At 40.9% G+C, this 27,934-nt stretch overlaps 1 non-coding gene and 3 pseudogenes across 1 annotated transcript; all 4 read left to right on the plus strand.

The window, feature by feature from the left end:
• The first annotated feature begins 549 nt into the window (after window positions 1-549).
• On the plus strand, window positions 550-623 carry trnai-aau (transfer RNA isoleucine (anticodon AAU)). The gene has a single exon. It is a non-coding gene; the product is annotated as a tRNA-Ile (tRNA).
• Window positions 624-13,555: 12,932 nt separating this feature from the next.
• Window positions 13,556-14,193, plus strand: LOC145655821 (polyadenylate-binding protein 1A pseudogene; annotated as a pseudogene).
• Window positions 14,194-17,909: 3,716 nt separating this feature from the next.
• Window positions 17,910-22,047, plus strand: LOC145655823 (voltage-dependent L-type calcium channel subunit alpha-1D-like; annotated as a pseudogene).
• A 584-nt stretch (window positions 22,048-22,631) lies between these two features.
• Window positions 22,632-27,399, plus strand: LOC145655824 (voltage-dependent L-type calcium channel subunit alpha-1D-like; annotated as a pseudogene).
• The last annotated feature ends 535 nt before the right edge of the window (window positions 27,400-27,934 follow it).

Consider the following 27,934-nt stretch of genomic DNA (forward strand, 5'->3'; position numbering starts at 1 on the left):
GCATCTTTTGGTTTGAATAAATTGCCCCTTAGACCCAGACAAAAAATTGCTCAAAATCTTTTTGCTTATTCATGCAGCAATGACACAGATTTCCAAAGAAAGAGGACGTATGGTTAAAGCTAGAAAAAAATGCCTACTCTGTGCTCAGGCAGAAAATCTGATATTTTAAATATGTCCCTAAAAGGTTTATATTCCTTGGCTCACAGAATCAGACATTACATTTTTGTTGTTATGGCAGATTTCATGGTGTAATAGACAGCACTATGTAACTCGCAGCAATAAAGCTCAGTGGACTTTGCAATTGATGATTTCGTCACTGTGTACAACTGCACTGATTTGCTCTTTAACAAAAGCTTCTCCACATTTGCTTTTGAAGTTTAATTCAAAAGTTGGCTGCAGAATAACCATTTGTCAGAGGGAACAATAAGTGTCAACTTTCACCTATGCTCGGTCGAAAAAGTGGCCGTAATCTCGTTGACACCAAGTCTACAATTTCATGGAAAGGTTCCCTTCAGTGCTCCACCAAAAACTGCGAAATGAACAGAGAAAGGCCGATTAGCTCAGTTGGTCAGAGCGTGGTGCTAATAACGCCAAGGTCATGGGTTCGATCCCCATATGGGCCATGTGGGTTTTGTTTGATGAATGACCCCTTGTCAACAAACCACCTGTTTGAACTTGTGTTGCTTATAACATTGCTTGTAAATCACAATCTGCTAAGACATGTTCCAAGTACATGAGAGTGTGTTCTTGATTACAAAACTTTACCCCTGGATTTGTGCTTGTTTACAAATCTTGGACAATGCAGAGAAAAGTATGAAATCAGAGGGACTCTGGCATTAGTGTAAGGCTCTCGATCGCTGTGTGAATAGGTCAAAGAAGCCATTCCAGAGGCATGCAGACAACCTGCATCCTCCCCATCAAATTATAGCCAGTTAGGTGTCTGGAAGTGCCAGGGAGTTCAAATCGTTTAGTCTGAAATGTGTTGGGATATGATTATGCCTGCCACTGAGGTCTGACAGCTCCACAGTTGCCTTGTGAAAAGAATATAGTATAGACCGTCACCCACATACATTACTGTATACATCAGAGATCAGCGCAGGAATATCAGTTTGTAAACCCGCCAAATCTGCCCCCACAGGCTCCCTGAGTTCTACTAATCGCTCCAACACCTTGTTTCAACCTCAGTTTCTTTTTTTTTGAAGCGCATGAGGCAGCTTCAGCTATTTCCACAGGCAATCATATTAGATGTGCCATCAGTAACCAGACATGTGACTTTATTTTATTCCCCATTCTTCCATAAGAGAGGATTTCACACAGGCCAAATTTTCAGCCGTATGCGCCTGCAGGAATTTCACAACACCAAGTAGTGTAGACTTCAGAAATGTGTTGTCATCTATAAAATGGCAGGTCACAGCCAAGAAGGCATCCACATTAAGAGATGTCCACATATCTGCTGACAAACTCATTGCAGGAATTTTCTGGACCTCAGCTTTGGCCTTCTCTTTCTCTTATTGACATTTGGCCTCAACCATGGCCTTTACAGTCTAAAGGGAAGGAAGAAAATAATTATATATATTTTTAATACTACTCTCATAATGTATCCATGTCACCACACATACCTTCCTAGTTAGGAGAATATAAGTTGAATCCAATTTTGCTACCAAGTCCCTGAAGCTTTTATCCTCAACTATGCTAAATGGCTGTGTGTCTCTAACTATCATGGGGACCAAAGCCTCATCCAGCTCTTCCTTTCTGGTCACTGCTTTGTAAAGATTAGATTATACCAAAAAATATAGTACTCACCAATGAAATTCACTTTATAATCCAATCCAAAAGGGAACTCATCCTCCTTCGGTTAACCCTGGATAAACCTGGGCAAAGATGAGTTGGGTAGAGGATGGCTGACAAATTGTAAGCATGAAAGATACACTACAGCATTCCTACACAAAGACATCATAGGAGATAGAAACAGAGCACAGTTCACCTGGATAGAACACCTGGGTAGAAATACAGTAACTCATTATTATAACAGTACAAAGAAATGAAATGTGGATCATCCAGGTGAGGTTCATCTGCTAATCTGCACATAAATATTGTTTGTGACAGTGCAGAATGTTGCAGGTAAATGGAGGGCAAGGTGCTGTCATTTTAAGCATTTTAAGGCAGGTCCAGGAAGGAGAAACCCCAGCAGGTAGGAAGAGTTAGTGGGGAGCACAGATAGCACAGCACTCCAGAATCATGTACTGGAGCATGGTGTGTCCACTGGGGGGAGGTGGGGTGGTTGGAAGAGCATAAAAGACTGTTGTTACTGCAAAGATTCATTTAGACCTTTCATTTGGACTGTTATTCTTTTTTTAGGGGGCGGGGGGGGGGGGGGGGCATGTATTTAATGAAATAATAACGAAAAATTAATAGATGAATTCATACCAACTCAAATTTGCTGGTAAAGAAATCATTTGTAAGGTAAAAGTTATTTTAAGAGTGATGTTAAGGAATTTTTTAAAATGTTAATTATAATTTCATTAGAATAATTCTAACATCTACGGGATGATCTGAGCGTTAAAGAAAAAAGAGGTGGACCTTATGGGCAATAAAGCAAAAGTCATTATTGTAGTACAAGACCCTTTGTTCTAGCTAAGTGATCTGCTGCATCTCAGTTTGAGTCATGTAGAATTCTAAAGACAGAAAGTCTTTATTCTGGCATAAAATAAAACTGAAGGGGGAAACATACTTTGAGTTAGTACCAGTAGTTATTGATTGTACACAAAGTCCAGTATGCATCCAAATGTAATCAAGAGATATCTGTTGAACATCTCCAACTCGTACAATGCAATGTTTCTTCTTTGTGTCAAATGAACTTAACAATTCAAACATCCATAACTGGCCGTGTTTCTTGCCAACATACTGGTGTTTGGACTTATGGGATTACATGTCTGTTGCCTTCAATAGCTTAGTTGGTAGAGTGGAGGACTGTAGAATTTAAAACTGTTATCCTTAGTCTGTCAGTTAAAATCTGACTCAAAGGAAGTTTGTTTTTTCACATACAAGCTTCTTTTTTAAGTGAGCAAAAAGAGCTTCCCCTGACCAGGAATCAAGCCCAAGTCGCAGTGGTGAAAGTGTTGAATCCTAGCCACTCACCCACCAGCAATAAAGCTCAGATGCTTCTGACAAACATTTTTCAAACTCTGTATTCCTAGTATACTGACGATGTTTGTATGCATACTGGACTTGGTATCCATGAGCATTAGGAGGTCATAAAGAGAGGTATTCATATTTCTTTTTATTCCACATAAAAATTAAGTTTGAAAGAGAATCCTAGCCACTAGCTCACCAGGGATAAAGGTGACAGTTTCCTCTGACATGAACATGAGCTACATTCATTGGTAACATTTTGATCGAAACCAGGCAAAAGTATTTAGTCACTAGCTGAAATAGCTCAGCTGGGTGAGTGTTAGATTGAATATCAAAAGACTCCTAGTTCAGTCCTGGGTTTTGGTAGCTGTGCAAGACCAAGCTCCTCATCAAACTGTCCTCTTTTTAAGAATATTTCATAAACTTTTACATTCCTTTCCTAAAAACGAATGACATTACTGTTTTTACGCTATTGTTAGAAGTCATAGTGTAATAGTGCTCTAGACTTTGAATTCAGTGATCCTACTTAAACTTTAGTGGAATTTGCACTTCCTTATGATATGTTTCCTCACTGCACAGAGAGCCATTTGAACATTGGCTTCTGTATAAACGCTTTTGAAATGTTTTTCATTAGTTGTCTACTGGCCAAACCACTGGACAAGGGGAGGGTAGGTGTCAGCTTGCATGTATGCTTGTGTTGGTATCCTGGTTCACACACTCCCTGTGTTTTCATGGAATGGGGCCTACCTCAGCTTCCTTTGGCTCATGGATGGGCTTTGTCCTACCAAAAAAGGTGATGCAAATAAGTCATCTGCTTACTAAAGTTCTTGAAAATCACACTCTGCGAAGAGGCATTGCATAATGCAAAAAAACCTTCAGAAACAATACACTCTAATGACAGCAACCAACATACTTAATACAGGAGTGACCTCAGGGGTGATCTCATCCAAAGGCCACAACAGGAACAACAGGCTTAAGAAGGGACACATGAAATGACCTCAAAACACAAAAGTGAGCAGGTAAGTTGAGTTGATATGTGACTTCATTAATGTGCTTGGTAATTTCATATGGACCGATATACTTGGGACCTAACCTGCGACATGACCCCGGCTTGCGGTAGTCCTGTGTAGAGAGCCACACTCTGTCACCAGGTTGGTATATCGGGTTCTCCCCTCTGTGCCTGTCCGCAATTTCCTTATACGTTCAGAGAACTCATACAATACACTGATCTGTTTCCTCCCATACCCTTTCGCTCCGCTGCATCCACTCATCCACAGCGGGGAAACCAGCTGATATGGAAGTCCATGGGACATTTGAGGCTGATAACCTAAAATACAATAAAAAGGAGTCAAGCCAGTGGATGAACTAGTAAGTGAATTTTGGGCCATTTCTGCCAATAAGAGGAACTTGGACCGGTCTGATGGATTGTTCATATAAAAACAATGTAGGAATTGGCCATTTGACTGTGGATGTAAAACTAATAGCTACCCCGATGTGTTCAATATAGGAAGCCCAAACTCGAGATGTGAATTGATGTCCCCAATATGATATTATGTCCTCTGGGATGCCAAATATACGGAACACCTGGTTAAACAAGGCTTCCACAGTTTGGCAGGCTGTAGGCATACTCGGAAACACAATGAACCACACACCCCTGGAGAATCCATCAACTACAGTGAGGACAGAGAGGTCAGTAACGCAATCTAAGGTGATGTGAGACCAAGGACTTTCTGGTACGGGAAGAAGCATGAGCTTTCCTGTGGGTAGGGTCTTAGGCATCTTGCTTTGACTGCAAATTGAACATGAAGAAACATACTTATAAATATCGCTTGTCATAGCCCTGAACCAGCGAAGAATGAGCCCACTTCAACAGATGGTCACAGCACAAGGTAGGTAATGTTTTCCCGACAGACATTCCATTGGGATGACTGTGTCTTGTATGGCTTGTTTATTCCATCATCTATTTTATATACACTTGTCTATTTAATCATCTATTGTAACTTGGACTTGTCGTATCGTTGTGAAAGTACAGCTCCTACCCCGATGTTAGCAGCATCAGCTTCCACGACAAATGGAATGGAAGGATCAGGATGTCGACGTATGCTAGTCGTGGTAAAAGCTTCTTTCAGTTTCCTGAATGCTTGATCAGCCTCCTGATTCCAAAGTAACTTGGTCATTGCTCCTTTCAGGAGGGCTGTGAGAGGAGCTGCAATGCTGCTAAAATTCCATATGAAGCATCGGTAAAAGTTTGCAAATCCCAAGAATCTCTGGAGTTTTTTAATTATAATAGTAATGGGCCACTGGAAGATGGCTTTGATCTTCTTATCATCCGTAGTGATTTCACCATGGCTGATCACGTATCCTAGAAAAGTTATAGTTGGAAGGTGGAACTCACATTTCTTTCCCTTTACAAACTCAATAAACTTTTACTCTTTACTACTCAATGCATAAAGCTGTCTGTGTTTGATGTGCTCTCATTTTCCCACCACATCCATTTAGCAGTACTTCTGAATAACCGAAATGGCTTAAAACAGCTGAGGGGATGTTTGAAACTGAGTGATAAGATGTTCAGCAATTTATATATGATAATACAAGGCAGTAAATTAAATTGGGCTGAACTGGACAATAGTACCTGGCATGAAAAGTATGTCGTAGAGAGAGTAACAAAAAACTCAACCTCTCACCTCGCGCTCTGAGATGTCTCCGTCACTGTCTGTAGTGTCCTCTAGGATACTGCTGCCCTCACTAAAGTGTGTCACCCTGACCGGGTCAAACATCTCTTGAACATAATAACTACACAATGGAAAATCAGCTTCAAGTGCTGCATTGAGCAAGAGTGCACTGTAAATGGCCAGATATAAATGGCAATGTCAGTAGTAAATTTATATATGCAGTCATGGAACAGGACCTAGCTGTAGAGCACAGCTTTAAGGTGCATATTATGATGTGCTCTTACCAATCATCCTCCTGGCTGTGTCTTGCTCTTTTGGCCAAATGTTTCTCTTCCAAAGCAGACAGACCAGACTCGCTGCATATTACTCCGTGCACTATAAATAAACCACATGTATAATGCCTTGTAAACAATGGAAGAAGGGAAATTTGAATTGTGACCACTCTGTTAAAGGGGCGGATAAGGCACCCCACCCAAACCCCCCGAAAGCTGTTCTGTTATCCCTAATTGCTATGCGATAGTCCTGTGATTAACTCAAAGGCTGGAGAAGTTTCACCTTTCTCTATTTGAATCCTGAAGGCTGTTCGGTTCCGTCGCCCACAATCCATCCTGTGTAATTAAACATTCACATCATAACTCGACCCCGTGTAATAGGGCAAACTCACTCGGATGGGGGAAAGGATTACAGACTACCTGTACTGCTGCCGCAACTCTGCGGCCATTCCAACAACATCCACATACATTCTAGCAACATCCCATTATAGGACACAGTGTATCTGGCTTAAGTACACCCATTTAATAGCATGTTGGACCTTCTTTGGCCTCCAGAACTGCAGCAATTCTTTCTGGCATAGTTTCCACTATATGCTGAAAATACCCTGCAGGAATATTGGTCCAATCTTCATAGGATATTTTCTCTCAAATTACATGGAGGGACTGACATGTTCTAAACTGCCTGTTATACTCTTACAGCCGCTTTGAAATACAAAGAAAAATACAAAGAAAATACAAAGAAAATACAAAGAAAAGCCCTGACTCTGGCAAACTTCATTTTTTTGTAGGACAAAGAGAAAGATAAATAACTCTCTTTATGGCCTTTTACCCAGGGATGTTCTATAGGATTAAGATCTGGGGATTGTGAAGGTCAGGGAAACATTGAAAATTTGCTGTCTTAATACTGGAACAAATCCGTGATTATACAACCCTTGTGGCAGGGTTTCTTGTCTTGTTGAAAGTGTCCTTCTGCCATAGTTTAAGCAGCTGCATGAAGGGATGCACTCGGTCGCAGTACATAGGTAAGCCCTTCTGTTCAAATGTCTACTGATTTCAGAGGACCCATGGTGTGCCAAGAAAACATTCCTCACACCTTTATGCCACCTCTACCAGCTTGAACTGCTGACACCTGACAGGAAGGACTCGTTATTTCATGCTGCTTATGCCAAATTCTTACCCTCCCATCATCATAGTGCAACAGAATTTTGGATACATCTGACAAGATGATGTTCCACTGTTTAGTTTTCTGCTCTTCTGCCCACTGGAGCCTTGCCGTTCTGTTTGCCTCAGACAGCAATGACACTCGAACAGGTCATCTGAACAGGTCATCCAAATGTGCTAAGGGACGATGACCTGTGCATTCAGACATGTTAGTTGGAGCAACAGCATTGTATCTGGCTGCAATTTGCTTGACCGTGCGCCACTTGATCATCAGAATTATTCTTGATGTCATCCTCCTCTGATCCCTTTCAAAATATTGGTCCTGGCTAGTCTGGTCTATGCCTCGTTCGCAGTTCGCTTCGCTCAGACCACTTGAATTTCCCATTCTAATGTTTACATGCTGTTTTTTGTAATTAGTCAAAACTGACCTTTCATGACCTTCATTATAAACTTTTTTAAGCAGTCATGACCTCACCCTGTCATAATATTTAATATCAGATCTTCCCTGTGTCCAAAGTGATCTCATAGCAGGAATTTTCCCAAGTGTTTACATTAAAGGAATCTGACTATACTGATTACTCTTTGCCAGCTAACAGCAAATAAAAGATGCTGGATTTTGGATTATGTGAGTATATAACACGTGACTGTGTTTGTGTCAGAGAAGGGAGAGGAGAGGCTTTGTCTCCAGCCTCTCGCTGCTTGCCGCTGTTCAGCTTCTCACTCCTGAGATCCTTCTCGTTCTCCTTCTCACCATTGCGTCCCACTCCGCCAATGCTGCTGCAACTTCAACCGTTGACAAAGTGCACCGGCTCAAAGCGTGGTCTAGAGCCAAATTTGAACACGGGCATCTTCCTCATTGGCTCATCTCCTCAGAGGGGCAACAAATGCACAGTTTCAGCTCCTATCGATACCCAGGTAGAACCTTATAAAATCAAACTGACAATGACAAGGAAACCATATTTTCAACACCTCCAGCACAACAAGTAGTAGTTTTTAGCAATGCACTACTTTTAATGGTTGTTGAGCATCTGGAAAGTATGCAAGTCACCAGGGTAACATCATCAAGAAGCCCTTTTAGACTTACTTCCATCAGGTGAATTCGGCCTCTTTTTTGCTTCAGTATTTGAGACTAATTCGTAGGAGGGCATTTTGCCAACATGAATCCCCTCTGCCATGTCATGCACTCTCTGCATCAGTTGTGGGCCATACCTGCTAGACCAAACATTTACATTCTGAATACTTTGGCTCAAGTTGTTAAAATGTTAGTATAAAAATCAACACTTTTATCTGTATCTTAATTTCAGGCTGATTTAACAAGTAGATAAGCTAACGTAGTGAGCGGTTGTCTTGGCTTGTCCTAATGGCAGTCAGGGGCCAAAACACTTACTGTAACACTTTATACTTATAACGCACTTTCTATACAGAATTCCACACGCTTCAAGATTGGTCTAATGGGCCAGTCATTGCTCATCCTCTGCTGCTCTTGTTCAGTCGGCAGAGGGTGGATTTTCGTCCTGCTCCGTCTCTGTCCCATTGTCAAATGCGCTAACATTTGCTGAACTTGAATCTTATTAATTCTGATGTCAGCAGGGGTAACATTCCAGAACTGTTGTCAGTGTAAATCATTTGAATAAATGACTGTCCTGTTTGCCTGCTACGAGCTGCCATAGCTGCAGGTGTTTGGTGACTAGACCAGTCAGCATGCAGGAGTCTGCCTATGTTCAGTTAGAACAGGCATCAGTAAGATGAGACTCGCTGTACTCACTCATTATCTTAATACTGTTCATTAAATTAAGTCAGCGGTTTATATTGAGTTTACGTCATTTGGTACGACGACTCTACAGTCTTGAATTGATTTCTGCAGTGTAATATGGATATAAATGTTAAAATGTTCTATTACAGAACACGACACCTATTGCGTTTTATATTTTATATTATATCTCTGATATGACCACTGTAACATAAAGTTGCGGTTCTAAGTACGTGAAACATTTTGATCGACTGAAATGTAGATGTATGTACATGCAATATATTTGTGAGTATGTAAATCAAACAGCTATTCTTATTCTTATGGCTAGCTAAATAGATTGCAATTTCGTCGTCTTCAAGGCATGGCATGGTGTTTATTCATTCGTTGGCATACAAAATGACGCCTTTTCACGTTGTGGAACTACAAATATGGCGGCCTTTTTTCTTTAGCGTTTTAATGACGTAAAAGCAGAGTCTCACCGTAAAGTCGGGCAGGAGGATCTGGACTCATTTATTTCTTCGTATCTTCCGCCATCTAGCGGTCAATAACGGTTAGTCTTGAATTGATTTCTATCGTGTAATACTTTGGATATAAATGTTTAAATTTCCTGTTGCAGAACAGACAAAGTATAGTCAACCAGTTCTAACCTTTTGATAAAAACTTGAACTTCAAAGTAGGTGAATCTATTTCCTTAAACCAATCAGATCAAAGTTCATTTACATAACATCAATGCTTTGAGTGCTTTAGATATGAGAACATCACAGTGATCTTTCTGCTCACACATCAGTCAGTCTATAATTCTGTATTATGTTTCTATAGCTTCCAACTTTCATGAGTTCCTTGAATCTGTGGAGAAAATTGCAGACCAATGTAGTTTCTTATTTGTGAACATTTATACATTTTATGTAATTTATTTATCATTTAAATGTTTTATTACTTTTAATTTATAGACATAAGGACACAGAAAACAGTTCATATACTGAATGAATTGTTACATGGTAATATTTTCTAGACTGTGTTTACCATATGTTTTTATTTCTAAATGTTAATGCAGTGTGTTAATCTGTCACACCGAGGCAGAAGGGGTGAATCTGATATACCCCTCTTCCATTGTCAACTATTCAGAGTCCTCCAGTGGAGCTCATACAACTAAAGAAACACATACAGAGGTCACTGGAGGTTCTAAGTTACATCTAAAGTGGTCTAGTTGTGACGTTGCGAGGATAAGCAGGATGCGGGGACGAGGCACGATGAAACGCACTTTTATTTTTGCAAACATGCAAAACATACAACAAAGCTCAAACACTATGCACATCTCAAACACCAACACACGTACTATGACACACGAGACATATATACACCCAAGCCGATTACACATAACAGAGAACAGGTGAACGACACGAGAGGGTGTGGCAACACAGACGAACACACACACACCAAGATGTTTGAGGAGGGGGCGGGGCCACAACATGACACTAAGCCTGTACACACTGTTCCAACACTACCCTGTAGGGCACCATCTCCATGGAAGTGTATTTTTAAAAGCATGTTTGATAACCATATTTATACTGGAACAATTTAATCAAATGAGTTGTGTTTTTTGTTCCTCTCTAAGACCTTTCGGACGCCGATATTCAGATTTGAGTCTGAGCAAGTTGAGAAACCCACTGTGAGGGTTTCTGGGTGCTCTGGAGGAGCATCCAGAAGTTGTACACCTGCACCAAGCCTGAGACCCCTCTGCCCCTGACACAATTGCCCAGGAATGTGGGCATGTACCTAGACTATGAGGATGGGCAGCTGTCTTTCTATTACATACTAACATATCTACATATTTATCGGAAACCTCTGGGAGAAGAAGCTGTATCTCCTCTTTGCACTGCTGGACAGACACACTCATGACACTGTACTCATCAAAAGCAGCACCAGAGATGCACTGAGTCATATCCCGCTACACACCTCTCAGGCCAGCTTGTTTGCACATTTTGTCATAAAACTTAAGATGTCATTTGTTGCTGTTATATATAAAATTACCAAATTAAAAAATAAATAAATCAAAAAGTACTTGTGGCTAGAGAAACACAGCCAATCACATAAACAAGATATAATGTCAGTAATGTTTGCGGCAGGTGTTTCAAATGTGCCCAGACTCATATTCAAAAATATCCATGTTTCAACAGTTTGAAGGTGGCCATGACACTAACAGTCTGGTGGAAATTCCACAAGATATCAAACTCCACACTCACACAAACTAGTCATTCTCCCATTTGGAAAAATCCAGAATTTACCATGAACAAAAATATTAAACTTTACATCTTGGATAGAAAAAGGCATTACACACCTTAAACATATTTATCATAAGACTTCTTTCATGTCATGCCCACAACTAGCCCCAAAATATGGTATAGAAAGCCCCCAATTCCTACAATACCATCAGCTAAGATCACCTATGTGTTCAAAAATCAATTCCGATACCTACATCCATATCAGAATTTATAAACATTCCTAATACAAAAAACCTATTATCCAAGATATACAAAATAATAGTGAAATCAAATATCACAGTTACTCTCCCATCGAGACAATGGGAGGAAGATTTATTACCAGCCCCCGATGCCGCAGTTTGGATTAAAATGTGTAATAATCATTACCACATGACAGGAACACTAACCTACAATGCATTCAGTACAAAATAATACAGAGTACATTATACTACACATTGGATGTTTAAAATTGGTTTCACAAGCTCAGCAATCTGTACATACTTTACTCAAAACACATCTGACGATTACATTCATACCACTCGGCAGAGCACATCTATCAAGCAATTTTGGCAAGTTGTCATCACCAACATATCCCATGCTTTAAATAACCATATCCATCCAACACCATCTTTATGTCTCCTAGGAGACAGATCATCAACCAATAGGACAGGATACTATGTATAACATTATTATATTGATATAATAAAAATATTATTGCAAAAAAACAACAAACAAAAAAACATACTCATGAACTGGAAAACAAAAAATAATGTTAGTGTCACCCAATAGAAAAATCTATTAATAGACTATATATCAATAGAATAATTCTCAGAATTAATCAATAACAGAACCAATAATCTAGACTGGACACCTTTGATAAAATCCATACAGAGCCAATCCATAAACGCTAAATATCACACTCTAATACGTGTACATATACAATCCAACATACATGTACTCGCACATAACCATATACATACATTCACATTCACACTCACACACACACACACACACACACACACACACACACACACACACACACACACACACACACACACACACACACACACACACACACACTATTCCTGTAATGGTGCAGATGGCGAATACTTAAAAATATTATATATACATTTTGCGTTTGTCTGTTCATCTGTCTGTCTTATTTTTAATAATAAAGCTCTAAAGGTCCTCTGATGGGGGGGTAATAAATTAAAATATTTATTTCTCCAGATTTCTAACTCTGAGAGAAAAAAAAAACGTCCTTTTACAAATTGCACCTCGTTGTGGACCTCGGCTAGGTTTACATTCCAGGTGATTATTTTTAAGATATAAATAAAAAAAAATAAAAAATAAAGTGTAACAGTTCCCGATGAGGCGGTATGGTGGTAGCGGGCCAAAAAAATCAAAATCTTCAATATGTCGCATGTAATTTACTCTAAATAAATATATTTAGATATGATTTACATACCAGTTATATTTTTAGGCCTACTAAATGTATACTTTAAATACATTCATTAATTAGCACAGATAATATATCTGCTCTTTATACTTGGATTTTTAACCTATATATTTAAAAATTTAACTGATGTATTTATTTCTGCAGATTTCTTACTCTGAGAGAAAAAGACGTCCTTTTACAAATTGCACCTCGTTGTGGAACTCTACTAGGTTTAATTCCAGGCGAGTATTTTTAACGTCAAAGAACAAATGCCTTCTTCAAGGCAAACTGATTTAATCCCATTAACTATCTTTAATGTGATAGATTTTTGTTGCCATGAATGTTGCTGTGCTTATCAATGTAAAAGAATTTATTTTGAGCCATGTGGTAAATGATCCAGTGTGACCAGCATATGGACGATTTTTGGAAAATACTTTAACTGGGTAATATTTTGAAATGTAAGGCATTGTTAAAGTCTAGTACAGTTAATAGGCTAGTAGAGAAACAAGCCTCTCATTCATGTTATTAAGGCTATCAGTTTAAATAATTGAATAATTAATCATTAACGATAAAAATAAATAAATAAATGGCATTTGGATAATATTAAAAAATAAACATTTACATAAAATAACTCTTACGTAACAACTAAGTTGTCATCTGTCATCTGAATTCTAAAGCTAAAGTGTTCCTTTGATCGCTTTGGTCAATCGACACTTCCCTGGCTCTGTTGAATTGTTGTTGCTTTTTGGAAAACTGTTGTATAATTTGTGTATTTAGATTATTTGGTTAAGTCGTTTAATATTTTATTTTGTTCATTTACTACTTTCACCTACGATTTCCAGAAAGGTTCAACGACGTCCCTCACAAAGATGAATCCGAGTGCTCCAAGTGCTCCGATGGCCTTGTTGTACGTAGGTGATCTTCATTCAGACGTTACGGAGGCCATGCTATTCGAGAAACTGAGCCCTGCTGGTCTAATTGTCTCCATCCGAGTGTGTGGGGACATGATGACCAGTTGCTCACCTGGATATGCATATGTGAACCTTCAGCAGCCATGCTGAGCGTGCTTTGGATATGATGAACTTTAACGTCATCAAAGGCAGGCCTATGCGCATTATGTGGTCCCAGAAAGACCCCTTTCTGAGGAAGAGCAGAATTGGCAACATCTTCCTCAAAAACCTGGACAAGTCTATTGACTGCGGAGCCCTTTATGACACATTCTGCAACTTTGCCATTCCTTTCCTGCAAGGTGATTTGTGATGAGAACGGCTCTAAGGGCTACGGCTTTGTACACTTTGAGAGCGGCGAGGCTTCGGAGAGAGCCATTGAGAAACTTAATGGCATGATGCTCAATGACCGCAAAGTGTTCATTGGCTGCTTCAGGTCTCGCAAGGAGTGTGAGGCTGAGATGGGAGCCAGGGCCAAGGAGTTCCCCAGTGCGTACATCAAGAACCTTAGAGAGGACATGGACGACATGGTTAGCATTAAGGCTAAAACCCCACACTAATACAACGCAAGGAAACCCTAGAACTGGAACTGAGACCTACTGGTCTAGTATGTCGGTCTGCATAGTGGGTACAACTGTTCTAACAAGTGCTGGATGGCTCTTTGGCATCACAATTTGGTGATAGGCTGTGTGTTCACTCGAGTGTGCGGTGTGTGTTGAGTGTTGACGTGCCCCTTTGTCCCAGGCCTGTTTCCTCCGCCATGCAAGGCATCGGCGACCTGTCACAGCCGATCATCATCTCACGCCCGGCCTGGCTGTCAGCAACATCACCATCCCCAGCGACTCAAGAGGACGAGGACGACACCGATGCCTAGGTCCCGCCCACCAGGTGCCCTTGCCGTGACCTCTCACACCCCTGCTGTTCCACCTGCTGCTCCACTGCAACTCAAGTCTTTTTAAATCCATTATGAAATCCTTCCTAACAGTTTCCCTGCTGTTGCTCATCTTGTGGTTTAATCCTTCCTCCCCTTCCTTAGCCCCACCTTCCAGCTGCGGCGTGAGCCAATAGGCAAACGTCATCACCTGCGTGACTGTGCAGGACTTAGACTCGTCCACATGCAGACCGCTCAGTCCCAAGTGTCTGCCCCAAGCGTCGTGTAGAACACCGCCGACCTGCCCAAGTCACTGGCCATGGTCATGCCTTTGGTGAAGGCCTTGCCCTGGGAGGGTGTTGTTCCTAAATCCCCAGTCAGCTGTTAAACATTCAAATATAAAATAAAGATGCAAACTTCAGAATTAGTACAAGAGAATAGCTGGTCCTGTTCTTTATTGCAGGTTAATGTTAAGCATTATTGAGGCACCATCATATGTCTAAGAATAAAACAAAGAACCCACATTTTTATACTAATGTTAATTTAAAAAATGTATTATGCTGCACTTGTCCTGAATTAATTTATTATAACCATATTAGATTCTAGTCCATGACTAGCATGTCAATCAAAGCTTTATCCAGCTGCTTTTGTAACCTTTTCAAGAACAGAACACACTAACATCTCAATTCTAAAATGCATTGCAGTAAAGCAACACATTAAAGGTTATTTGGTTGTACTAGTCTATTGATCCTATAGGTCAGTGGCTATCAAGAATTGATCAAGCAGTTTTACTGGGTGTGTCTGTAAAAAGAACTACAGCTCTCAGTGAGCTCATTTTTTGGTTTAAGATTAATCGTCATGAAAATAATTGCGATTAAAGCTGTGTCTGTTTAATTCAACTATTATACTATAAACCTAATATTTTAAAAGGGCTGGCAACTTTCTAGATCAGATTACAACATGAGTGTTAAGTAGAGGTGCTGTAGCTATACAGAATACAAATGCCGCCAACACTGTAGTGTAAAGGATTACAAATAGAATTTTTAGGCCCATTGCCTCAACCTCCAGCTCGAGATACCCAGGGTATGGTGTATTGAGCCCATTAGTGGCTGTCAATTTAACACAACCTATAGTGGGCAACATATCCTCATCTTCCCCATATAAATGCATTCAGAAAAATTGCTCCGTAAGAGTACTCACTTGATTATTATTCTCCAACAGGTAAGGAGTAACAACATTGCAAATCTTGAGCTCTACTAGAGGACATGTTCCAATAACACACTGCAATAATTGATCACAGGAGGGTTGTGTACTAGCTGAGTAAATGGGGTGAGTCAGGCAATCTGGGGGAACAACAACTGGGGGGTCTCGTTTCCCTGGGAGCTAGAGAACACTGGGTTTGCATTTCTTATGCTTCACTTCTGTGGGCAGTTCTTTGCAATATGCCTTGGAACCTCACATTTGAAACAGACTGGTTGCACATCCAACGGATACTTTGGCTGTGAATTCGGTCTGCTAGCAGTACTACTTTTCTGTACTGTGAGGTCTTTAGCTGCTTTAGTTAATTCAACTATGGCACGGCTCTGCTATCACTTTAAGGACGTCCTCCAGAGTGACTGACATTAGTTCTTGCACTTTATGAGCTGCACACTGTGCTCGACTAGTACTACTACCACCTCTCAACTTTACAGCTTTGGCTTTAACTAAGGACTCCTCTAGAAACCACAAATAAGCCTCCTCCCGCACCTCCATCACAGAGGATTCTGGGTTGTTTTGCACATATCTGCAAAGCTCTCTCCTAAGAGAAGAATCTGACTCCCTCTATGAACTGATCCCTTAGTGCCAATCTCTCATCAACTACGACACCACTTCAGTAGCAAGCTAAGGGCTTGCGCCAAGGCATGTGAAAATTCTCTTATGTCTTCACCCTCCTGCTGTTTACAGCTGTAAAAACAATGCAACAGTTGGGGTACACTGTGATTGTCTGAAAATGCTTCTCTGAGGTAGGTTAACTAGTCACAAGCATTATCAAGGTCAGCACTGCTGCACATACATGCCTCTTCTAGAGCCAGACCTCTTAGCAGGGACATAAAATCATACTGGTCATGGTCAGACTGATTCCTATCATCTGGTCGACATCTTCAGTGAAATCATCGACAGGCCTACCATCTTTCTCAAGCTCGCCACAAAATGGGGGAATATGCTTCTCCATGGGAACATAAACATAAAATCTATCGTAGCCATAGCTTCCTCATGTTTAGTATGCAACTCCCTAATTTGTTCTTGCAACTGTGATTCTTGTTCACCTGACTGTGATACTGTACAAACTTCAGTCTTTACAGTCCCTACTACGAGCTTGGTGAAGGATAGGAGTTGATGATGAGTTGGCTGGCACAGTCCCTCTGGCCTAAAGTTCCTGTCGTTGTCCTGTTGCGTCACAACGATGATCTCTGTAGCTCTGACGTGGTATCAAAACAGTTGTAACCAGACACCAGAACACCACTCGGTCTCCCACTAAATGCCAACCTGCTCTTCAGCACTACCGCATTAGGTACTTCACTCTATACTTGCACATAAAAAAAAAACCCTTTAGTTCCTCTTAGCTACTTGGAATACTCCACTCCTGGTAGCAAGTTTTATGGCCTGTGAATATTTGAGACCCAATGGGACATTCCTTTCCTATACATACATGAGAGTAAGAGGAAACCAGGCACATCAATTGAAAATATATGTATTTCTCTTTTTTAAACTTCCTGTAGTACACACAAGCTAGTGTACACATAATATGTCAGTGGCTGTTTGGAAATTTAAAAAAAAAACAAAAAAACAAACTATGCTTCCACACTGTAGTGTGAAGGATTACAATTAGAAAGCATCTTCTAAAATGATCGCTGACCTGTTGTGCCTGTACTTACTTTGTTAACATGTGCTAAACTCCACAACACACGTAGGCTAAACACTGGAACTTATCTGCGCTCACTCACAGTAGCTACACAAACTAACTAAACAGAAAAGAACATATTCACTTTTCCACTGACCGTATACAATTATTTTCTATGTCCCTTATTACAGAAGCGTCAACAAACTAAACTAAAATAAAGTCCCAAAACAACTGCCTTCCGGTTGGTCCTAAACAGATAGAAAGGTTCATGGAAGGTGAACCTGCAACACTGATGGAAAACTCCAACCTTTATCTTACAACTCATGCACGCACACACCCACAAAATCATTCAACAACCCTTTTGTTAGACGGCTAAAACAAATCTTAAATCTTTACTGTGTTGGTAAGGGAATAATCCAAGGTTTTTTCACCTTTTTCTTAAAACTCACAAAAAGGCAACTCACAGGAGCAAAATGTTCCTTGTTCGTTTATTGATAAACATGTTAATCCCGCTTGTTATCGCGATGGCACCACCTGGTGGTTTTAAAGGTACCACGACCTATTTGTTCCACCAGCTTTGTGTAGGCACAACCGATAATCACCCGGTTACATGTACAACCCAAAATGCATCTAAAATAAACATCAGAAATCATAAGTGCATTAACTCTTTGTAGGACTGCGATAGGTTGGATAACAACAGAACACTTGTCCCGCCATATAAGCGAAATGAACGCCTGCTTAGGTCTCCAAGTGGCCACCAATTGGCTCCCCAGAGCACTTAAATGTATTTACAGCTCTGGAAAAAAATGAGAGACCACTACAAAATGATCAGTTTCTCTAGTTTTACAATTGATGTGTATGAGTTTGACCAGGCTGAGTAGTTTTGTTTTATCCCATAAACTACTGGCAACATGTCTTCCAAATTCCAGATAAAAATATTGTATTTTAGAGCATGTTCTTTATGAAAATGACTAATGGTCAAAATAACAAAACAGTTACAGAAATTTCAGACCACAAATAATGCAAAGAAAACAAGCATTTACAAACAACACGGTACTAATATTTCTACTTTGGATGAGTCAAGAATCAATATTTGGTGGAATAACCCTGATTTTTAATCACAGCTGTCATGCATCTTGGTATGCTTTCCACCAGTCTTTCACATTGCTGTTGGGTAATTTTATGCCACTCCTGGCACAGAAATTCCAGGAGCTCGGCTTTGTTTGATGGCTTGTGACCATCCATCTTCCTCTTGATTACATTGCAAAGGTTTTCATTGGGGCTCAGGTCTGGAGATTGGGCTGGCTATGAAAGGGTCTGGTGGTCCCTCATCCACACTTTGATTGACCTGGCTGTGTGACATGGAGCATTGTCCTGTTGAAAAAAATAAATAAAAAATCATCAGAGTTGGGGAACATTGTCATTGTATTTATTTATTTATTGTCCTATGCCAGGGGAGTCAAACTCAAATACACAGTGGGCAAAAATTAAAAACTTGGACAATGTTTTGCTTAAACATTGAATCTGGAACAAGCAAAGTTTAATACTATAGACACACGTGAAATCAAATGTCAAATCAAAGACATCTGTGGCATTCATTTTTTAAATAAATGTTTTTAAAAATCTTATGCCTCTTTCTTTATTTGTAGCCTTATGAGTTAAATTTCAATGGTAACCTTTTTTTTCACAGGCTAACAATAATAATAATAATAATAATAATAATAATAATAATAATAATTTCCTTCAATGAAAATCCACCCATTCAAGTCCATGCTTTGGAGTAGCGAGGAAAAGTGCATAAAGAAAACATTCATTCAAGCTCAGTTTGCTACTCTCTGATCTACTCTGATGCACACTGGTCCAAGCCAGATACCTGACATCTCTTCTTGGATGCTAGCTCATCAATGTTTGGGGTCAGGCTCTGAGCTGAGAAAATCCTCAGGATTGAGTGAAGGTGTTCATCAGTGAGACGACTCCTGTGTGATGTTTTTCTCATCTTCATCAAGGAGAATAGTTGCTCACACAGATATGTGCTGCCTAACATAGAGAGCATTGGAGCAGCTGGGGCATTGTGTCATGGATGTAATGTGGAAACTGTGCAGCGCCCACAGCGTCATACTTTGACTTCAGCGTGTCACTATACTGGAGTTCAAGCAGCTCCATTTGGAGGTTAGTTGGTGGGCTTTCCATATCAACTGCAAAAGGATTACTAAGCAGTTAAAACCTACATTTCTGGGCATCAAAGTCAGCAAATTGCCAGGTCACTCGGCACTGAGTAACTTGAGTTTTTCAGCAAACTGTGCACTTGGGAACATGGCAGTAGAGCTCTGCATTTTTATGGTTTGGCCATAAAATTGGCCACAGGCACAATTTTGTTTTAAAAGCCCTCACTGCAACATACATGTCTGTGATGACATGGCCCTGACCCTGAAGCTGCAAGTTGTGCAGCTGGTGGCATGAGGTTGCTAATGAATGTCAACAGAGGAGGGGGCGTTTGTGGGTCCTGATTGACACGCCAATGCACCAGCAGAGCATTCTGGGATTTGTAGTATTAGCGGTGAATTCACTGTCTACCGGTGGGCCAGCTCTAGTAGACATATAGTATTTTCTCGCAGGCCAAATATAATTACACTGTGGGCGAGATTTGGCTTGCGGCCCTGAGTTTGACATCTATGTCCTATGCTATTGCAATGGCGACTCAGATTTTTGCTTAGGGCTTCATAAAGACTTGGGACAGCCCTGGCATCACAGTTTTGTGCACAGGAAAATCATCAAACCTGTTAACTGCGCTACCAGGGTTTTTCAAGTAACTGTACAAATAAATTGCAAACACAATTTCTTTTAGAACTTGGATCCAGTTACATTTTATGAGTGCCAAAATGTAATGAATCACAGCAATTTAAAAAATCGCCTTATTAGTTGTGACTCTAGAATCCTTTACACCTAGAAAATTACAGAAATTACATCTTTGATCTTGCGCTCAAAATCCTCCACATGCTTACTAGATTCACTGCCTGCACACTTTCTTAAGGAAATCCTACCTGAAGTAATTGAACCTTTTCTAAATTTAATAAACTCCTCCTTGAACCTTGGCTACATCCCTAAACCATTCAAATTACCAGTAATCAGACCACTTATCAATAAATCTAACGTCGACCCATGTCAGCTGTCAAACTACAGGCTGATCTCAAAGCTTACATTTATTTCCAAGATCCTAGAAAAAGCTGTAGCTCAGCAGCTAAGCTCATATCTGAATCAGTACCAGATACATGAAGTTTTTCAGTCAGGGTTTAGGCTTAATCACAGTACAGAAACAGAACTAAATAAAGTAGTTAATGACCTGTTGTTGGCTTCTGACCTTGGTTAGGTCTCTGTGCTTATAATGCTTGAACTGCGTGCAGCATTTGACAATATAGATCACAACATTTTACTAGATCCTGAGAGTGCTACGAGTGTTCAGGCCTGTCCGAGCCATCAACAGAGCAAAGGGACTCAAGGTACTGCCCGTTGTGCCTGTGCCCATGCGTGCCACACGCCTCTCTCCTGCCATCCCTGATAACTGCCTCTCTGCCCGTCTGACCAGAACATGGTGCAGTGTGTGTTCGTGGCTATCAGGACCATCGGGAACATCATGATTGCCACCGCTCTGCTTCAGTTCATGTTCGCCTGCGTTGGCGTCCAGCTCTTTAAGGTGCTCTCTGCTCCCCGTGCACACGTACCACCCCCTGCACCTCCCTTACTTCGTAATGACACCAGCAATACATGAATTGCACTTATGACTTGTCTCACTTTTGACAAAGTAGGTGCTCTTGTGGGTGCTGTTGAGAGTAAATGTTACATTTTGTATCGCAGGGCAAATTTTATTGCCGCACAGATGAGGCAAAACACACACTGAAGCAGTGCAAGTAAGCACTACTTAGGGAAGGTGTCTGTGTGTTATCAAATGGCAATGATTCATTGATTCTGTGTTGTTCTCATAGTGTGTGTGTGTGTGTGTGTGTGTGTGTGTGTGTGTGTGTGTGTGTGTGTGTGTGTGTGTGCGTGTGTTTGCATGTAATGCAGAGGCACATTTGTGGTATATAAAGATGGTGATGTGACTCACCCGATCATGCGCCAGCACTTCTGGCTCAACAGCGAGTTTAACTTTGATAACGTGCTGATGGGCATGATGGCCCTCTTCACTGTCTCCACCTTTGAGGCTTGACCCACGTAAGTCTCCACAATGATGTGATCCCATGTCAAAGGGCAAAGGTCAACTAAGCACATATTTCCTCCCCTGGGTTACACTTGTTCTCTTCTGTTTCATGATTTCCCTCAGACTCCTTTACAAGGCCATCGATGCCAACGGGGAGAACCATGGCTCATTCTACAACTACCGCGTGGAGATATCCATCTTCTTCATCGTCTATATCATCATCATTGCCTTCTTCATGAGGAACATCTTCGTGGGTTTTGTCATCATCACACTCCTCCACTATTCATGCTATGTCATGCTGTAACTGAAGCTAGTTATTTGGCCATTTGTCTTGTCCCCAGCATTATTTCATGGATGCCTGGAATTTCTTCAATGCTCTCATTGTGGTGGGGAGTGTGGTGGAAATTGTGGTTACAGAGTTCATTGTGAGTGTCCAGTCTGCTTTCATACTGTTACTATCAATATAGAAGTATAGAAAATGTATTGGCTGTAACATTGAGACTGAGACATAAAACCAGAAAACATGACTAGAAGTAGAGGAACAAGCACCACAGCAGGACAGGTTACTTAGGGGAAAACTCAAAACAGGTGTTAAGAACAGTTAGAACAAAGCATATTACAGGGTGGAAACAAAAAAGAACAACAAATCCACATGGCACTAGCACCACGGCAACCATGATGTCAGGGTGGGGAAACTATGGCAGTGGCATACCTGCCATACAGTATCGTATGATTTCTCAGAAATATTCTCATTAGTATTTTAGATTATTATTTCATTAGAATCATTATTTATAATCAGTAATCAGCAAAAATTATTTACAACTATATACTTGTCATAATCATCACTGCAATTGAATTTTTAAGACTGTCCAGAAGGTGATATTATTGCAAGTTTATAAACTTGGAGATCTACTAGACATTAGGCACAGCAATCAGATAATCTTACTCATAGAAATTCTTTATATAGCCTCTGCCTCTCTTACTTCCTTTTCCACAGAGCTCTGAAGACAGTTCTCGGGTGTATATCGCTTTCTTCTGTCTGTTTCGTGTGATGAGACTGGTTAAGATGCTCAGCAAGGGGGAGGGCATCCGCACACGCCTCTGGACCTTTGTGAAATCTCTTTAGGTCAATGGTCACTGCAACAACAACAAAAAACCCCTCAGTTTCTTCTCTCTACCTGAACACACAAAAGCTGAGAATTCAAATGAGATTTTTTTCTTCTGTTTTCTTCTGTTTGTCCCAAAGGCCCTCCCTTATGTAGCGCTGCTCATCGCCATGATCTTCTTCATCTATGCTGTGATTGGCATGCAGGTGGGTGGGGGAGGGAATACAGATTCTGATGAGTGTGAACATACAAATACACGTCATTTGAAGAGCACCGAATATGAACCCACTGCTGTGCAGGCATCTCAGGGACATGGTGCTTGCCTGACTGTCTTTCTCCCTAGCAGACATTGGAGCAGAGGAGCCAGCAGGAGGCACAGCAGTGGAGTCATTGTGGACCTCACAGCCCGCGGGAGCGTAGACAAAACTGCACTCAGGTTGGATGAGTCTCATCCCCACCTGTGTGCGTGTGTGCTCATGTTTGTGTGTGTGTGCGTACATAGGTGTGCCACGGGCGAGGCTTGGCAGGAGATTATGTTGGCCAGATTGCCAGGGAAACGCTGTGATCCAGAGTCGGACTACGAGCCCGGCAAGGAATTCACCTGCGGCAGCAACTTTGCCATCATCTATTTCATCAGCTTCTTCATGCTCTGTGCTTTCTTGGTAATGCACAATTCTTTTACTTTCATGTGAATTTAATTCAGATGCTTACATTCCTCTTTATTTGCTGTGTCCATTTATCACCTTTCCCAGATTATCAATCTCATTGTTGCTGTCATCGTGGACAATTTTGACTACTTGACACATGATTGGTCGATTCTGGGATTGCATCACTTGGATGAGTTCAAAAGGATCTGGTCAGAGTATGATCCCGAAGCCATGTAAGGCCCACCTCCATAAGTAAGCCCCACCTCCATAAGTAAGATACACCTCCATAAGTAAGCCCCACCTACATAAGTAAGCTCCACCTCCATGTCTCGCTTTGCCGTCTCTCTTCATCGTCCACTTTTCTCACTCCAGCATTCTTCACAGGGTTTCACAAAGCACTTGGACGTGGTGGCCCTGCTTAGGACTATCCAGCTTCCTCTGGGCTTTGGGATGCTCTGTCCCCACCGTGTGGCCTGCAAGGTACTGCACACGCTCATGCACTCAGACAGACACAGACACAGACACACACACACACACACACACACACACACACTAGGTGAGCCATTCTTGACCTACTTACCTGCAGCAGACAAAACACAGATGCATTCATTGCTGTCTGTGGACTCCTGCCAGCAGCAAGGTACAGTATCAACTCATGGTCACCTGGAGCTTCTGGGCCATCTTTGATTTGCTGATAGTATCATTCTAAGTGTCTTTTTGCTTGGCAAATATTTGTGTGTACTATATTAGTGTCATTCATAAGAATGCAGAGGACAGAAAGAGGCTTCCTCTATGAAACTGCCATGTGTCAGCCATTGTGGTGATGAAGTTAAAGGGCGCTCTGTTATTTCCATAATTAATTTTGGACCATTTTGTTGCATCAGCAGCAGTTATGGTTCAGATACTGTAACGGTAATTCCAGGTTTACATTTGTAATGTCAGGTTTACATTACATTACAAATGTCGGTATGCATCAGTTTATTTCCAGAGCTTATCACAGAAGAGACCTTCTCTGTTTCAGAGCCATACTTTAGCATTGGTTCCATTTATTTCAATGCCATATTTTATATATGCACACTAGGCCTGCAGCTATAGGATATTTTAGTAATCGAGTATTCTCTCGATTATGGCATCAACTAACTGATTTTTCAGATAAGTAATACTTTGCTTTATTAAAGAGCAATTGGAAATATACAAAAAGAATAAGAAAAGTCTCTTAAAATAAACAACTTGTCACGATCAGTCCCTTTCATCTTCGGTGTTCCGTGTTTTCCCTGTCTTGTGTTTAGCTCTGTTCCGTTCCATAGTTTGATTTTGTCCTCACCTTGTTTGATTGCTTACACCTGTCCTTCGTTTCTAGTTTTGTGAAGTTGAATATATTTAAACCCTGCCTTGTTCCCTTAGATTTTGCTGTTCATTTGAATTATTGAATTTTGACTGATTGGTCTATGTGTTTAGTTCATTGAATGTTTGCATGTTTATTCGTATGGTTGTGTTGGTTTGTGCTCCGTGTTTCCTAGCTCTGAGTTTTCCCTAGCCTTAGTTATAGCCTGCTTCCCTGTTTGCTTTCGTGCCTTTGTGTGTTTGTTTTGTTTAATCATGTATCGCCTCGCTCTCTGTGTTGGCTCTTTGACCCTGGACTGCCTAAACGACTGATTTTGTATTTGCCCCTATTAAATCTCGCTCTTCTCCGCACGTGTCTGCCTCCTTACCGCTCAACGTTACACAGCTAAACAAAACAGAAGACTTGTTTGAATGAGTTGAATGCCAAATACAAAACAGTTTGCTTTACACCCATAAAAAATATAATCCAGGTAAAACTAAGTATTTGTGTGAAATCAGAAGTAGTTTATTACTTCCTCAGTGTAAAAAATGCGACAAACTGCATTTGTTCAATTCATTCATTCAAAATACAATTTTACGTAATGGAACTTACTCCAGTCCATTAACTATAATACCTACTCCAAAAATGTCAAATTCAATGTCTCTGCCAATAAACATGATGAGAAGTCACTCCAGCATAATTATACACCACTGAAGTGATTTAATGTCACATAGTGAACTAGCTGACCTTCCTCTTGAACTGTCCGAGCTCAGGGGTTAAGGTAATTGACTTATAATCAGAAGGTTGCTGGTTCAAGTGCCACCACTGCCAAGCTGTTGGACCCCTGAGCAAGGCCCTTAACCCTCAGTTTCTCAAGTTGTACTCGGTTGTAATTGTAAGTTGCTTTGGATAAAAGCATCAGCCTGTGAGGGGGTTGAGATGGGAGGTGGCCCAAAGACCACTGCTGCAGGAAGGACAACCAATCAATATAAAGGACCAAATGTGACAGGCATATGGTCAATGCCCACCCTGACGCCCCCTATAAATCATGTCATGTTGTCAAGCCCAGTCCCTCTGTTTTCATGATGAAGAGCTATCATTTCAGCTCCATATCACCAGCTTGTTTCAATACAAGCTGATATAAGAGTATCTGATGGAAATGTCCACCATTGAGGTTTCAGTGCAGTGTTGAACACATCTACCTTTCTCACACTGAACCTCTTAGGTCTGGAAATCAGAGTGAACAGAGAAACTGGACAAGCACCGTTTCGTCTGCTTGGCTTCAGAATCATTTGCATCTATATAGGAACCAAAAATTATAAACCTCATGATTGCACATTTGATATTCCTACATTTTATTTCCTGCTTGGAAATGTGCTATATTGTAGAGATAAGGGTTTCTTCAGCAATAATGAGGCACTTCCAAAAGGCTCCACAACACTCAGAGGAAGGACAGCAGCCTTAACTCAATGATCTATGCAATTCAGCATTTTATTTATTTATGCTAGCATATATGACTGTTAGAATAAAGGCCTATTGAAACAAAGAAAAACGGATGCGACTTTTAATGTCGTAGAATGCTCACATCATATTTGAAACATATATTTCTCTTATCTTTTATATGGCAAATATGTGGCAGAGATGTTTTTAACATCATCAACTAAACAAAACAAACAGGCAACCAAAGAAAAATATAAACATTCTGGCTTTAAGCAATGAAAGCTAGATAACTAATGCTTTGCGGTTGTTCCCAGGCATAAACAGACTAGGATACATTTAGATAAACAAAAACGACTACAAACACTGACCACGTGTTATGAATGTACTCACTCTTAATGAGCCCTCCATGTGTTTTCTTACATTTCTACATTTTTATAGTCAGTGATTTGCTTTTTATAGCCAGTCCTTTTCAAACAGTACTGAAATGTAGATATCAAGAAGGTGGAGCTTGACATTGTGGGCCTAAAAAAATTAGCCCAAGAAGATCTAATTAGTGGAGTATTTCACTGATTTCAGTGTATGTAATATGTCAGAATGTGCTTGCTAGATAGGCTGTGTGAATCTGCAGCTTGTGGCTAGATCAAATCAGTCCATCTTAGCCAATTTGTATTTTTATTATGACCTTTAAGTGATGCTATTGTTCTTGGGTCCACAGAAGTCCAAAATAATCTGCTTCAATGCATTTCTTAACTACATATAAGAAGGTTTGAATGGTAAGAATATGGTATTGATGATTATGATTAGGATTTAGCCCCACTAGCCCATTTATAACAGCTGCCCCTGTGTATGTATATGTCCTACAGTAACTATACGGCTTGCTGTGATTTTTATTCATGCTTTTTATTGAAATACCATAAGATATTGGGATATTATTGCGATATCAGGCTAACTGAAATGTTCAGTCAAGGTTAAGGCTGGTTTTCAGCATTGCACAAGGGCTGTCTTCAGACCACGGATGTGCAGGCCAGGAGGCTACACTGCCACGACAGCTGTCCTGCTCTTCCAGGTCGAACGGCTCAGGCGTCCTCACACTCAGTTCATCCAGGTCAAGTAAGAGCTTCATCTGTTACTGTTCTGTTACTGTACTGTTAGCTTCATCCAGGAAGGTCCGAGATTGGGCTGGCTCAGAAGGAGGAACATCGTGTGGCAGAAAGTCCAAAGCAGAGGGCAAGAGAGCAGCTCCGCGTCCAGCCGAAGGCGCAGATGCACACTTGCGGCTTTGTGGATTTGTGTCCATTTTAAGATCAGGCGAGCAACTTCTAGCTTTGTCCCGGACAGTCAAAGTGTGGTCCAGCTCATAAATGGGCACACCAGGTAGGTCAAAACACATCAGTAAAGAAGTAGGGCTGTTTCTAGTTGAAAATGAACACTTGGAACTTCGTGGAGTGGCAAATAGGGTGTCCAGATTCAAACAGATTTCCTCAACAGGCGTCATCATAAGGCTTCTTGGTGTAGTCATTGCTGAATTTCTTGATTGCCATATCGGGAATCTCTGGGTTTGGGAAATAGCTGTCCAGGAATCACGCTCATTTTCAGTAACCAGATTCTGCACTTTTTTAGCTAGTCCACTGTGCTTTCTTTGGCTGGTTGAGTGAGTCTCCACATGTTCAGCACTCTTGCTGAAATCGATAACCGTATTCATAGGACAGTTTTCCATGGTTCGGGATGTCGGTCTCAAAGAAGCTGATCCAGGCCTCTGAGTGCTCCTGCGTGAAGACTGCCTGCTACAGCTGACTGAGCAGACATCCTCTGCAACGGAGACGCTTCCCTGGACTTT

The sequence above is a fragment of the Electrophorus electricus genome, unplaced genomic scaffold, assembly GCF_041902795.1.
Source record: "Electrophorus electricus isolate QZ-2024a unplaced genomic scaffold, ASM4190279v1 Scaffold36, whole genome shotgun sequence".
Taxonomy (NCBI): domain Eukaryota; kingdom Metazoa; phylum Chordata; class Actinopteri; order Gymnotiformes; family Gymnotidae; genus Electrophorus; species Electrophorus electricus.